The sequence below is a fragment of the Rhipicephalus microplus genome, unplaced genomic scaffold (genome assembly GCF_043290135.1).
Source record: "Rhipicephalus microplus isolate Deutch F79 unplaced genomic scaffold, USDA_Rmic scaffold_19, whole genome shotgun sequence".
NCBI classification, from domain to species: Eukaryota; Metazoa; Arthropoda; class Arachnida; order Ixodida; family Ixodidae; genus Rhipicephalus; species Rhipicephalus microplus.
This window is the reverse complement of record NW_027464592.1, coordinates 950,994-961,847: the sequence shown is the minus strand read 5'-3', so window position 1 is coordinate 961,847 and position 10,854 is coordinate 950,994. Positions and strand designations below refer to the sequence as shown.

Sequence of the window (10,854 nt, the reverse complement as noted above, 5' to 3'; positions counted from 1 at the left end):
GAAGACACGTTGTAGGCTACACAACCACACTTAACACTCATACGCGCGACATCACGATGATTACATCAGACATTTTACTTCGCGACATTTTCATGTACCAATTTGTAATGACATTACGACTTCTCTTCAATAGTGCACTTCCGTAAGCCGACACACAAGACGCTCCACTCCCAGATGCCACTTTTTAGCAAAAATGTCACACTTTTGGAGAGTTATGTTGCAATTGCAGCACTCGCTAAAGTCACTGAGAGTCAAAAATCTAGGCACGTTGTTGCATAGTCTTAAGGCACAGCTAGTAGGCGTGCTACTTTCTGCCACAGCAAACCACAGAGGTCGTAGTAAAGAAGGGGAATATATATGGTTTGGCTCACATCGCAAAATAAGTAATGAAGACTGTTATCATGTATTTCTCTTCTTGAAATGTTTCAATTACAGGCCTATTTGACAAGAACATCGTCGTCACAACTGACTTTTGTTCACAATGAATTGAAAAACCCTTATTGTCTACCTAAAAGACATTATGCAATCAAGAATAGGTGGGTGAAGCATTTGAGGAATAGTAGTTTTCATGCACGGTAGCAACAACAAGAAACAATATAAGGCAGATCCTTAGAGACCTCTATAAAATCAATATAAAACATGCCGACGTTGCACAGGTACATGGTGTGACGCAGTCAAGACTAGGCACTATGATGATAGCATTGCGCAACATAGTGATATCACGACCGCGTTATAATACCACAGGAAAATACATGGGCGACACTGGATTTTCAAAATTTATTTCAGCACACATGCTTTCAAAAAATAAGTCAGGAAAGTTTCATGGTGCCTAAAAAAATATGTTCTCACACTGAAGGGAACGATTCACAGTCTATTTGTGGATGGCTTTACAAAACACTATAGAATAGAACGGAATATTACAAAGCCCAGTCGACGTGAAACGTTCATCCATAACTTTGAGTTCATAATGAGCAGTTATGATAACCTTGTTCAACACCGGAACATGTGCCGGCTTACTTACAAACTTTGCGGAACGTAATAATTGGTACACTGTGCATCCAACTCAGGAGGTGCCTTTAAGGGGTCAATGTGAATTAAAAGAGAAACGGTACTGTAAATGCATTCTGGCACATTGTATCAGCTCTAAACACAGTTGTCGAATGGCTTGAGTGATCTTGTGATTCGCCACTGGAACTTCGCCATGTTGTGGTGGATGAGCTTGTTCTTTGGGTCCAGCGACAGGGCCATTTGGTAGAGTTCAAAAGCACTTAGGTAGTTAGTTACGTTGGGAAAAAAACGTGTAGCATATTATGTTGAGGTAAATGATTGTACACAAACTCTCTTGCATAGAAAAAGTGGTGTTTTAATCACAAGTGCAGCCAAGAGAAGTGTTAAAAAGGGAATAAGCATAAACTACGGTGTGTTTCCAGAAACCCTATAGTTACTTTTGCATGATCAAATAGTTGGGTGGTTGGTTGGCCTTTATATTCCTGGCGCAACTAGCAAGGGGGACCGGCCTTGAAACAGACGGTACGTTATGTTAGAAATGAGACTGTTTTGCCAGCCTAATAAGCTTAAATAAGGAAGTTTTCAGAGAAAAACCTAAATAAGACATGTATTAAATATAAAATAATTAAAGTGAATTTATGTTTACGAGCTACAATCAATTCGTTTTGTTTTATATAAAATTGCATATAACTTCGCAAACGTTCTTGTGGCTAAAGCTCTTTCCAGTTGGACCAAAGAAAAAGACTGCTGGAAGGTATAAATTTAAAGCCTACATATGAAAAGGTTCATCAAATATCAGTCTTTTATTTGCAAATACCCGTACACGTTAAAAAATGCAAAAATCCACCCTCTCTGCAGTGGGTGCATAAGTGTGACTTTAGCAGACCAGACCTGTGTAGGTAAAAATTCAGTTGGTAGACTCAGCATCGTACTCTCGTAATTGATATTTTCGCCATTTAAAAGAACACCATCAATTTTTACAAGTGTACTTGAGATGAGACACTCTGCTTTTGCCAACCAAGACATTTCAAACTTATCCGATGTTGCAAAATTTTCAAACCATGCCGCGGTGATAAATGTTCGCGTCAGCAATATAGCAATCGTGGCATCATTATGTGATGCCACTTCAAGTACATCTGCATGTTCGTTGAGGGTATAATCATTATGATCTTGTACTTATCCCAATCAAATGAGACAGTAATATCTTGGGGCAAGGGCATAAAACACTTCTAAAGCATTTCACATATAAGGTCTAGTTATTGGAGAGCAGAGAGACAGGCAGTCTGTGAGAATGAGAGCATCTGTTATGGATAGAAGCTATTTCTATGATGCTAAGACAATTGCAAGTAATTTCGCTTTGTAAATAGGTGAAAAAACAGGTCAACAAAACGAAAAAGACAAATTAACAACTGAAGATGCAATAACCACTCCTGCCTTTTCTTTACAAACTGAAGCTTCAGTTGGTAATACAATCTTTATTATTAATCTTGCCAGGTGGTCTTTCACCAAGCCATTTGAGTACCTGCTGGGAAAATTTCTGCAATACTTAGGAAATATATTCTCGAATTTTATTTTATTGTTTGAATAAGTCTCCTTAGCACCAGTAATACATTAAGGTTTACTTGTAATGTTTCCAAGAGCTTCTCAACGACAATGACTTGTGGGAACATTATTCTAGACTACTGTTGGTTAAAAAAGGCTGTCGACTCATTATTGAAAGCCCACTGCGACCTCCTTTGTGGGGATGCATAACTTTTAAAAGAGTACACACTGTTAGTTTTTGGAAGCTTATGAGAGGTGAAGGCAAGCGTGCTTCATTATATCAAAAATTGTTTGCGACAAACTTAGGGAGTCCAGGTCATAATCGTAATGCTTCGCGTTCTAGAAGTAGCAGTGGTCAAAGTTCGTAGGCGGGTGCTCCCGAAAACAAGATGCAGCAAACAATATTATCGGGTGAGTACCAAACAATATATCGTGACGATCCCATGATGACGCAAACCATACCTGAACTGCTACCTCTACAAAGCATCCCTACTGCCCGTGCTTCTTTTGCTGCCATATTTTCTATATGCGGACTCCACTTTAGGTTTACTGTATAAGTCACTCCTAAATACTCACCAATTCCACCTGCGGGACAACCTACTGTCTGTAATGTACCGAAATTCACACAAAAACACTTAGCTAGAAAACTACGATTGCGCTTTTCCTTGTTTTTAATGATATATCAATGCTATCCTAAAGTCCACGAAGTTACAACTCACCTTCAAGTGCCGGATCACAACAAGGTTCAGATGAGCATGAGCGAGACGGATGAGGATCGAGCCGGATATCTGCTTCGTAACTCTGAAACAAAAAACAAACTGGCACCTACAAACATTTTCCTCTTTCTTATGCACTCTAATATATGAAAGATAGCACATGCGTAGAGTGATAACTGTATGATTTGAAGCTCGCTCTTTGGTACAAATATTGGGTGTATGGCCCAGGGAATAATTGGCGTTAATTTACTCATTTCCGTTTTTACTTAACACGTATACGCAGAAAGTGTTTCGGTAGTATTTACAGCTTTAACGACGCAACATATATGGACATGATAAACATAAAACCAAGCTAATTCTACTGTGCATAAATTCATGTTTACAAGGTTTCTGTCTTAGTCAAAATTACTGTATGTATATACCAGTAAAAATTTGTGCCTACTTATGTAGTTATTGAGCACAATACGGCTTCCTATTACACATTTTTGAATTTCTTATTCTTTTACCTTGACTTTGCCTGCACCCCCCCTTTTCGTTAAGTCAGTCTGAGTCCTTCAAAAACGCCGTATGGTTCAGTAAGTTTGAATGATAGCACGAATTTTATAACTTTCTTGCAGAAGGCTCTTACCTATGTGACTTGGACGTCCAGATCTCAAATCACGACAACAGAAAACCATCGTTTCGAGAAAATATACAGAACCAATATTGTGACCTTATAGAAATGAATGAGCTTGTATTCGATTTTCTAAACGTCAGAGATTGGTGCAAAATACGCTCAAGCATTAAAACCTCCATTCGTTCCTTCATTAAAAACTACCACATTGAATGTACCTACCTGTGCCGATGAGGTTAGGTCACTAAGGTCCTTCAGTATGCCACCGTGATCACTGTGTAATTTTGCACAATGAAGGTCATCAATATCACACTGCTTTAGAGCCTTCACTATGTCGTGCAATGCCTGAAACATTTCGAAACATCAAAGAGAACGTGATAAGTAATATATTTACCATACAAATCAGCACGAGAACGCATAAGAGTTAATACATTCTTCATTTTTCGTTCAAGCCAAATTGAGAACTCGCTCAAAGTACGAAATATTGACCTATAAATTCCCGGCTAGGCAATGTCACCATGCCAGCAACGACAGCACCCCGTTATGTCACAATTTCGCACCAAACGCGAGGTGCCGATATTGATAGCAATCCGTGAATATAATGAATCAATATGAGTGTCGTTCTTTTATCGGTTGCCTATATCGACCGTTTCGATCTTACCTTATCTTATGAGCCTCGCTTATCCCGTGTAACTTCTTTTTTATGAATTAACGAGCTATACTGCCTTGCTAACTAGCTATCGTGTGGAGTGTGATATCACAATGCAGAGTTAACACTTTTGTGCACACCACCTTTCTGGAAGCTTACAAAAACATGGCAGCGTTGCCTGTAAAGGGTGCTCTGCTCAGCAGTGACCATTATTGCGGCAAAGCCATCTACTTCACAAGAAGGTATTTCAAAGAAGATAGTGTTTCTTGGGGACCTTCGAAGCGAAAATTTTGGTCTGTCTGTCTGTCTGTCTTGCTGTCTATCTATACATCTGTCGGTTTGTCCACTCTTACCGGCATCGGGTACTTGAAACGGCCGACCCCATCCGCAGCGACCACCAATGTTGCTCAAGATTGAGCGTTCATGCTTGTGCAATTTCCAGTTAAAAAGCAATTATGGCGCATGTCTGGGGCACCATAACAACACGCACATATTCTGCATACGCATCTCTTCCAATAAAACGCATACATAAGTATTCTTAAGGACCGTAGTTCTTATCACGCTGCGCTTACCATGCAACGCTTGCACGGGAGTGTTTCCAACGCTTTGCTAAGACGAGATGGTGCTGGCACCTACCCGTTGCCTCGCGTTCTACACCTTATCACCTCTGAGACTGGCGCGCACGGCCACGCGCTTTGTTTTCCAAACGAAACGGCCAGATGGCGCCCATGCCTCATGTATGACATGACTTGATGCGCTCGTTCGCCTCCGCTGCTCTCCCGAGGGACTCTAAGGCAGGACCTCCGGAATACCATTCACCAATTTTCTTGCGCAGAACATCAAATAAATGTTTTTTCACTCTCTCCACACCGACTATCATCTTTGGACGACATTTGAGATTACATGCGGATACAGGGCAAATTTTTTGTTTTGGAAATAGAGGAAAGAAAAAACTCGCAACCAAGTTTCGTAGATTTTAGTAAGTTGGTTTTGTCACTAAGTGGTATTTATATAATTAGTAATTATGAAAGGGCTTATTACCTACTTGAAAAAAATACCTGCTGGGGGAGATAGTCAAAAGCTCATGACAACTTCACTTTAGCGCAAAACCGATGCAAACATGGGAGATTTGCATGAAGTGTTTGTCCTGTCTGTCATCATGTGTCCTCTTTTGAGCGTTAGAATGCAGGTGTCTGTTTAAAGTACGTAATACCAAATTTTTAAGTTTCAGACATGAAACCACGCAAAATATTAGGTCTACTGTATTGAAACCTTCTCGTCATTTTGTAGCAGCAAAGCTGTTTGGAAAACTGCTTTTTGTGAGTAGATCACAGAAAAATATCATCATCATCAACAGGTATGTTCAACACAGATTAGATGTACGTATCACATTATTCAGCACTTAAAACTAAAAATGATGAAGTGAACAATTCACGCAATAAATGACGACGGTGCCGAGTTGATTACCCGCGTATATACAACAAGAAAATATTGAAGAACCTGCAAGACAACGGCGGATACGAGGAGATTCTGAAGTGATGGAAGGCCTACGACACTATCTGAGGTGCAAATGAATTGGGTCGGCACGAGATGTTGTCTCTAGATTTTGGAAATCCGTGTCGTGTACGTACCCAAACTTGAAGCTACTGCGTTATTGAAGTTTCGGCATTTTTATTCTAAAAAGAAGTAATTTACGGAGTCGTATGATCTATTAACAGTTATTTGTACTCAAACAACTCGATGAAGCCAATGCACTTGTTGAACACATTTCGTTTTCCGCAAGCATTCACGTACACTCAACCACTTTCAGTCGAATTTATATAATGCATGCCTCTTTGGACAAAAACTGTTGCCAACATGGGAATGTAGAGAACTATCTCGGCTACCACAAAGTCCACGGTCACGAAGAGATTGGAAGCTAATGGAAAAGGCAGCACGGTCTACAGCAGTGGCACAAGTAGTCCTAACGAAGGCCCCTCCAGTCGCTCGCTATTGTTGTGACAGCATTGCACTGTAGATTCACTGGAAGTCTTCATGCGATGCCCCAAAAGGGATCGCACGTTAGTTCTCATTAGGAAGGTACCTAGTCACTTATAATTTATCGGTCCTACCCCGCCTTCCACTTTTGATATTAGTCTCGCGTACGTTGTGTTTCGCCCGAACACGCGCACTCGGAGACAGTAGGGACAGAGAGTTGAGTTGGTGCGTAAGGGCTGATCATATAACAATCTAATGCGTGCAATGACAAATACAACATCTGAGTGCTGGACGTTGTTTCAGTTGTCTTGTTTTATTACGCTGTTTCTGTGTCTGCACACATTACCATCGTTTACAATGAGAACGTCTAGCTCTAATTTTATTTTTGTGACAGCAAACCATCATATCGCATTTACGTCCTAAATTAGAATACTTAAAAGCATATTTATCATTATCATAATCATCAGCGTGACATAACCTACTGGAGGACAAAGGCCTCTCCCATGTTCCGCCAGTTTACTCGGTTCTGTGCTTGCTGCTGCCACTTTATACCCGCAAACTCCCTAATCTCATATGCACGCCTAACTTTCTGTCTCCCCCTGACACGCTTGGCTTCTCTGGGAATCCAGTAAATTCCCCTAATGACCAGCGGTTATCCTCTCTACGCGCTACATGCCCGCCCAATGTGCATTTCCTCTTCTTGATATCAACTATGAAGTCCTTAATTTCGGTTTCTTCTCTGATTCACTCTGTTCTTTTCTTGTCTCTTGAGGTTACCCCTAATATTTTTCTTTCCATCGCTTGCTGTGTCATCCTCAATTTAAGCTGAACCGTTCTTGTAAGTATATTATTATGTCTCAAGTGATAGCTGTTCTTCGATTCACAATATTTTAACCATATGAAAACTTGGAACTTTGAATGCGAGAAGTTTTATGTGCTTAATGGCAGAGGGCAAATAACGGTAGAAACAAAGGCACGCAAAAGTTTGCATCTTTGGGGATGTTTGTTGACAGCAACACATCTTCATTATTTTGTTGTCTTCATGACAAGCTGCTTAACTTGTATGCCAGTGTGTGCGCTCTTTAACACTCTGTACCAGAAATGCTGTTGAGCGAGAAAAAATTAATTTGGGTTACCGGCACCCTTTAAGTAAAATTCCCGTGAAGCGAATCTATATGGTGGTTTAAATATTCCAAATTTTAATTCGTTGTGTGAGCTTTCCAAGAAGTAGGTAAATAATAAGGTTTTCGGTGGTTGAAACATAGAGCCAGGTTTAGACTTATGCTCAACCTTATAGATCACTGTGACCAAAAACCAGAGGTAGCAATCTCACAGTACAAACAAAAAAACTGAAAACAACTGCGAGATAATGGCTTATTTGACAAGCACCGGCGTAGCTCAGTGGTAGAATTCTGGGCTGGCAATCAGCAGATTATGGCTTATTTTATAGTTACGCAGGACGGCAGCTAGGAAACGTAATTGCAACTCACGTTGTCTTTCTCATTGGATGTGTCACAGCCCGCCAGCCGAGAGCCAAAAGGCAGGTGAATACCGTCAGAGTAGCCAGACGCCTGGGGTCAAGTGATGACGTGACGAGAGGTATACTACCCAATTTCCAGTCGTATGACAGGGTGAGGGGACATAACATGAGCAAGGCGTTGAAAGCACATAAGTAGCTGTAGGTGAGCAGCCTGTCATAAAAAATATAAAAATTGCAGCCTAAGGGGCTGTTGACACGCTTTTGGGAGATTTTGGTTGGGATTAATAGTGCCACAAATTTTTTCTAGGTGTAGAGACGTGAACGTACTCTATTGTTGCCACCAAAGGAATTCAGCAACGTGTTGAATATGTATAAAAGGCTAATAAAAGGGCATTTTTATTTCCAAAACGGCATTCTTTTCAGTAAGTGATGAAAAAGGATAATGTGTCTATTACCCAAACACTGCTTATACAAAAATTCGCCAGAAAAGCCGTAGGAGCTACTCCGAAGTTAACATGAATCACTGAAAAGTAAGGGTTATTAGAGTTAATTCTGTAGTTGCTTGCATCAAACTAATCTTAATTTCATTCACCTTTTTTTTCTGTGTGATTTTTTTCAAGTTTATCTTTTTAAAAAAATTTTTTCTTGTACGGGTTGTGGACATTTAACAGAAAATATACGCGTGAAAGCTCTCATTTATACGGTCGGAAAATCCGTAATCTTGTTGTTTGTTTTCTAGATTCCCATACTAAGCCCTCCACCCAATAATTGATGACTTTCCTTCTAAATATCATCTTAATCTTTACGACTTTTCTCCAGTTGCTCATCTCTTCCAAAAATCAAGAACCCTATACGGGATTTCCAGTGGGCACAAAACACGAATTATTCGCATGTTTCTGTTTTAACCTTGATATTAATGTACTGTCGTTCCTTTCTAGGTTCTTCGTAGAACAACTTCTTCATATTTATTTATGTATTTATTTATTTATTTATTTACAATACTGCCAGTCTCTTACGAGACCAAATCAGGAGGGCATGAGTATCAGAATACAATGAATGCTAAATACTTTCTTACAGGCGGCATACAGAACTGTAGTTATTTTAAAATTGGTTATAATAATCCTAGTTACATAGAAACATTAAACATAGGTATTTATGCACTCCAAATATTCACACTTCGGAAGCAGCGAACTGAATCTTTGCTGCATAAAAAGAATCAATACAGTTTTATACAGAGAAGGCATTGTGTATACTTATACATCCAAATAAATACTACTGGAAAACAATAATGGAGGTCATGGTTGAAGAAAGCCGTTGTCTCAAAGTATAGTCTCAATTTTTGAAGTGAATTCTGCCAGTGATGGTGCGTTAGTAATGGAGAGATCTAACCTATTCCATTCGCTGATTGACAGGGGGAAAAAGGATTGCTTGAAACAGTCGTTGTTGGAAGAGTATTCTTTGATAGTGTATGCATGTTTATGTCGTAGTGTTCGTGATTCTGCCAAAGATATGTACCTGGATGCATCGATCCGGCTGTGGTATGCAGAATGTGGTGTAGAAATTTGAGACGCGCGAGTTTTGCTCTTGTTGCAAGCGTGGGTAGACCGGAGGTTTCTAAAAGGTTTGTGGGCGAGTCGGTGCGTTTGTACTTATTATGTATAAACCTAATGGCCTTCCTTTGAACACGTTCAACTTTTGCTATATTAGTAACACCTTGCGGGAACCACACAGTGTTAGCGTACTCCAAGATTGGTCGCACGAATGTGGTGTAAGTTAGGAGCCTAGTATCTGTCGGCGCGAAGGGTAAACACCTTCGTAGAAAAAACAGTTTACGCAAAGCCGATGCTGTAACATTGTTAATGTGCGCATCCCATCTCAATTAGGAAGTCAAGGTGACGCCAAGATACTTCTGCTGCGTAACTCTTTGTAAAGGTACGCCGTTAATCGTATAGGTAAAGTCGGAGGGTTCTTTTTTCCTGGTTACCATGTTGTAAACTAATGTTGTTAGGTTAATTAACATTTGCCACTGCTCACACCAGTGAGCAATCTTACTCAATGAATTATTTAAATATAAATGGTCATCCGACTTGTTAATTGCTCTATAAATAATGCAGTCGTCTGCGAAAAGTTTAATTTTGCAGTCTATGTTATCTGTGATGTCATTTATGTAAATTAGAAATAATAATGGCCCTAGGACGGAGCCTTGGGGAACACCTGACTTAACTGGGGCCGTCCACGACGATACTTCTTCGAAAACCACGAACTGTGACCGGTTTATAAGAAAGTCTCTTACCCAGTTCGTAATTTCCCCATCCCCAATAGTGTTCTGCAATTTCCAAATCAGTTTAGTATGACACACTCGATCGAACGCTTTTGCTAAATCAAGTAGAATTACGTCAGTTTGGCCATGGTTGTTTATACTGAGTGCAAGGTCGTGGACAACCTCGGTAAGCTGCGTGATTGTTGATAAACCTTTCCGGAAGCCATGTTGATGGGGGTACAGAAGATTGTTGTTTTCTAGAAAAATAGTTAAATGCTTAGCGATTATACGCTCTAGTATCTTACATGACGTACTGGTGAGGGATATAGGTCTAAAATTGGAAGGAACAGCGGTATCTTCGGTTTTGTGTATGGGTATCACCTTTGCTACTTTCCATTCTGATGGCATTGATTTGTGGGGTTTAACATCCCAAAACCACCATATGATTATGAGAGACGCCGTAGTGGAGGGCTCCGGAAATTTTGACCACCTGGGGTTCTTTAACGTGCACCCAAAGCTTCCATTCTGATGGCAGTTTTGCTGTTTCTATAGATTTGCGATAAATTATCCCGAGGTATTTACTACACAGTTCTGCGTATCGAAAAAGAA

At 40.1% G+C, this 10,854-nt stretch overlaps 1 long non-coding RNA gene across 1 annotated transcript; it reads right to left on the bottom strand.

Moving 5' to 3' along the window:
- Nucleotides 1–758: 758 nt before the first annotated feature.
- LOC142785225 (uncharacterized) lies at nucleotides 759–4,227 on the bottom strand. Its single transcript, XR_012888878.1, has 3 exons — nucleotides 4,102–4,227; nucleotides 3,270–3,351; nucleotides 759–1,267 (listed from the first exon to the last, which is right to left on the bottom strand). It is a non-coding gene; the product is annotated as an uncharacterized LOC142785225 (long non-coding RNA).
- Nucleotides 4,228–10,854: the final 6,627 nt, after the last annotated feature.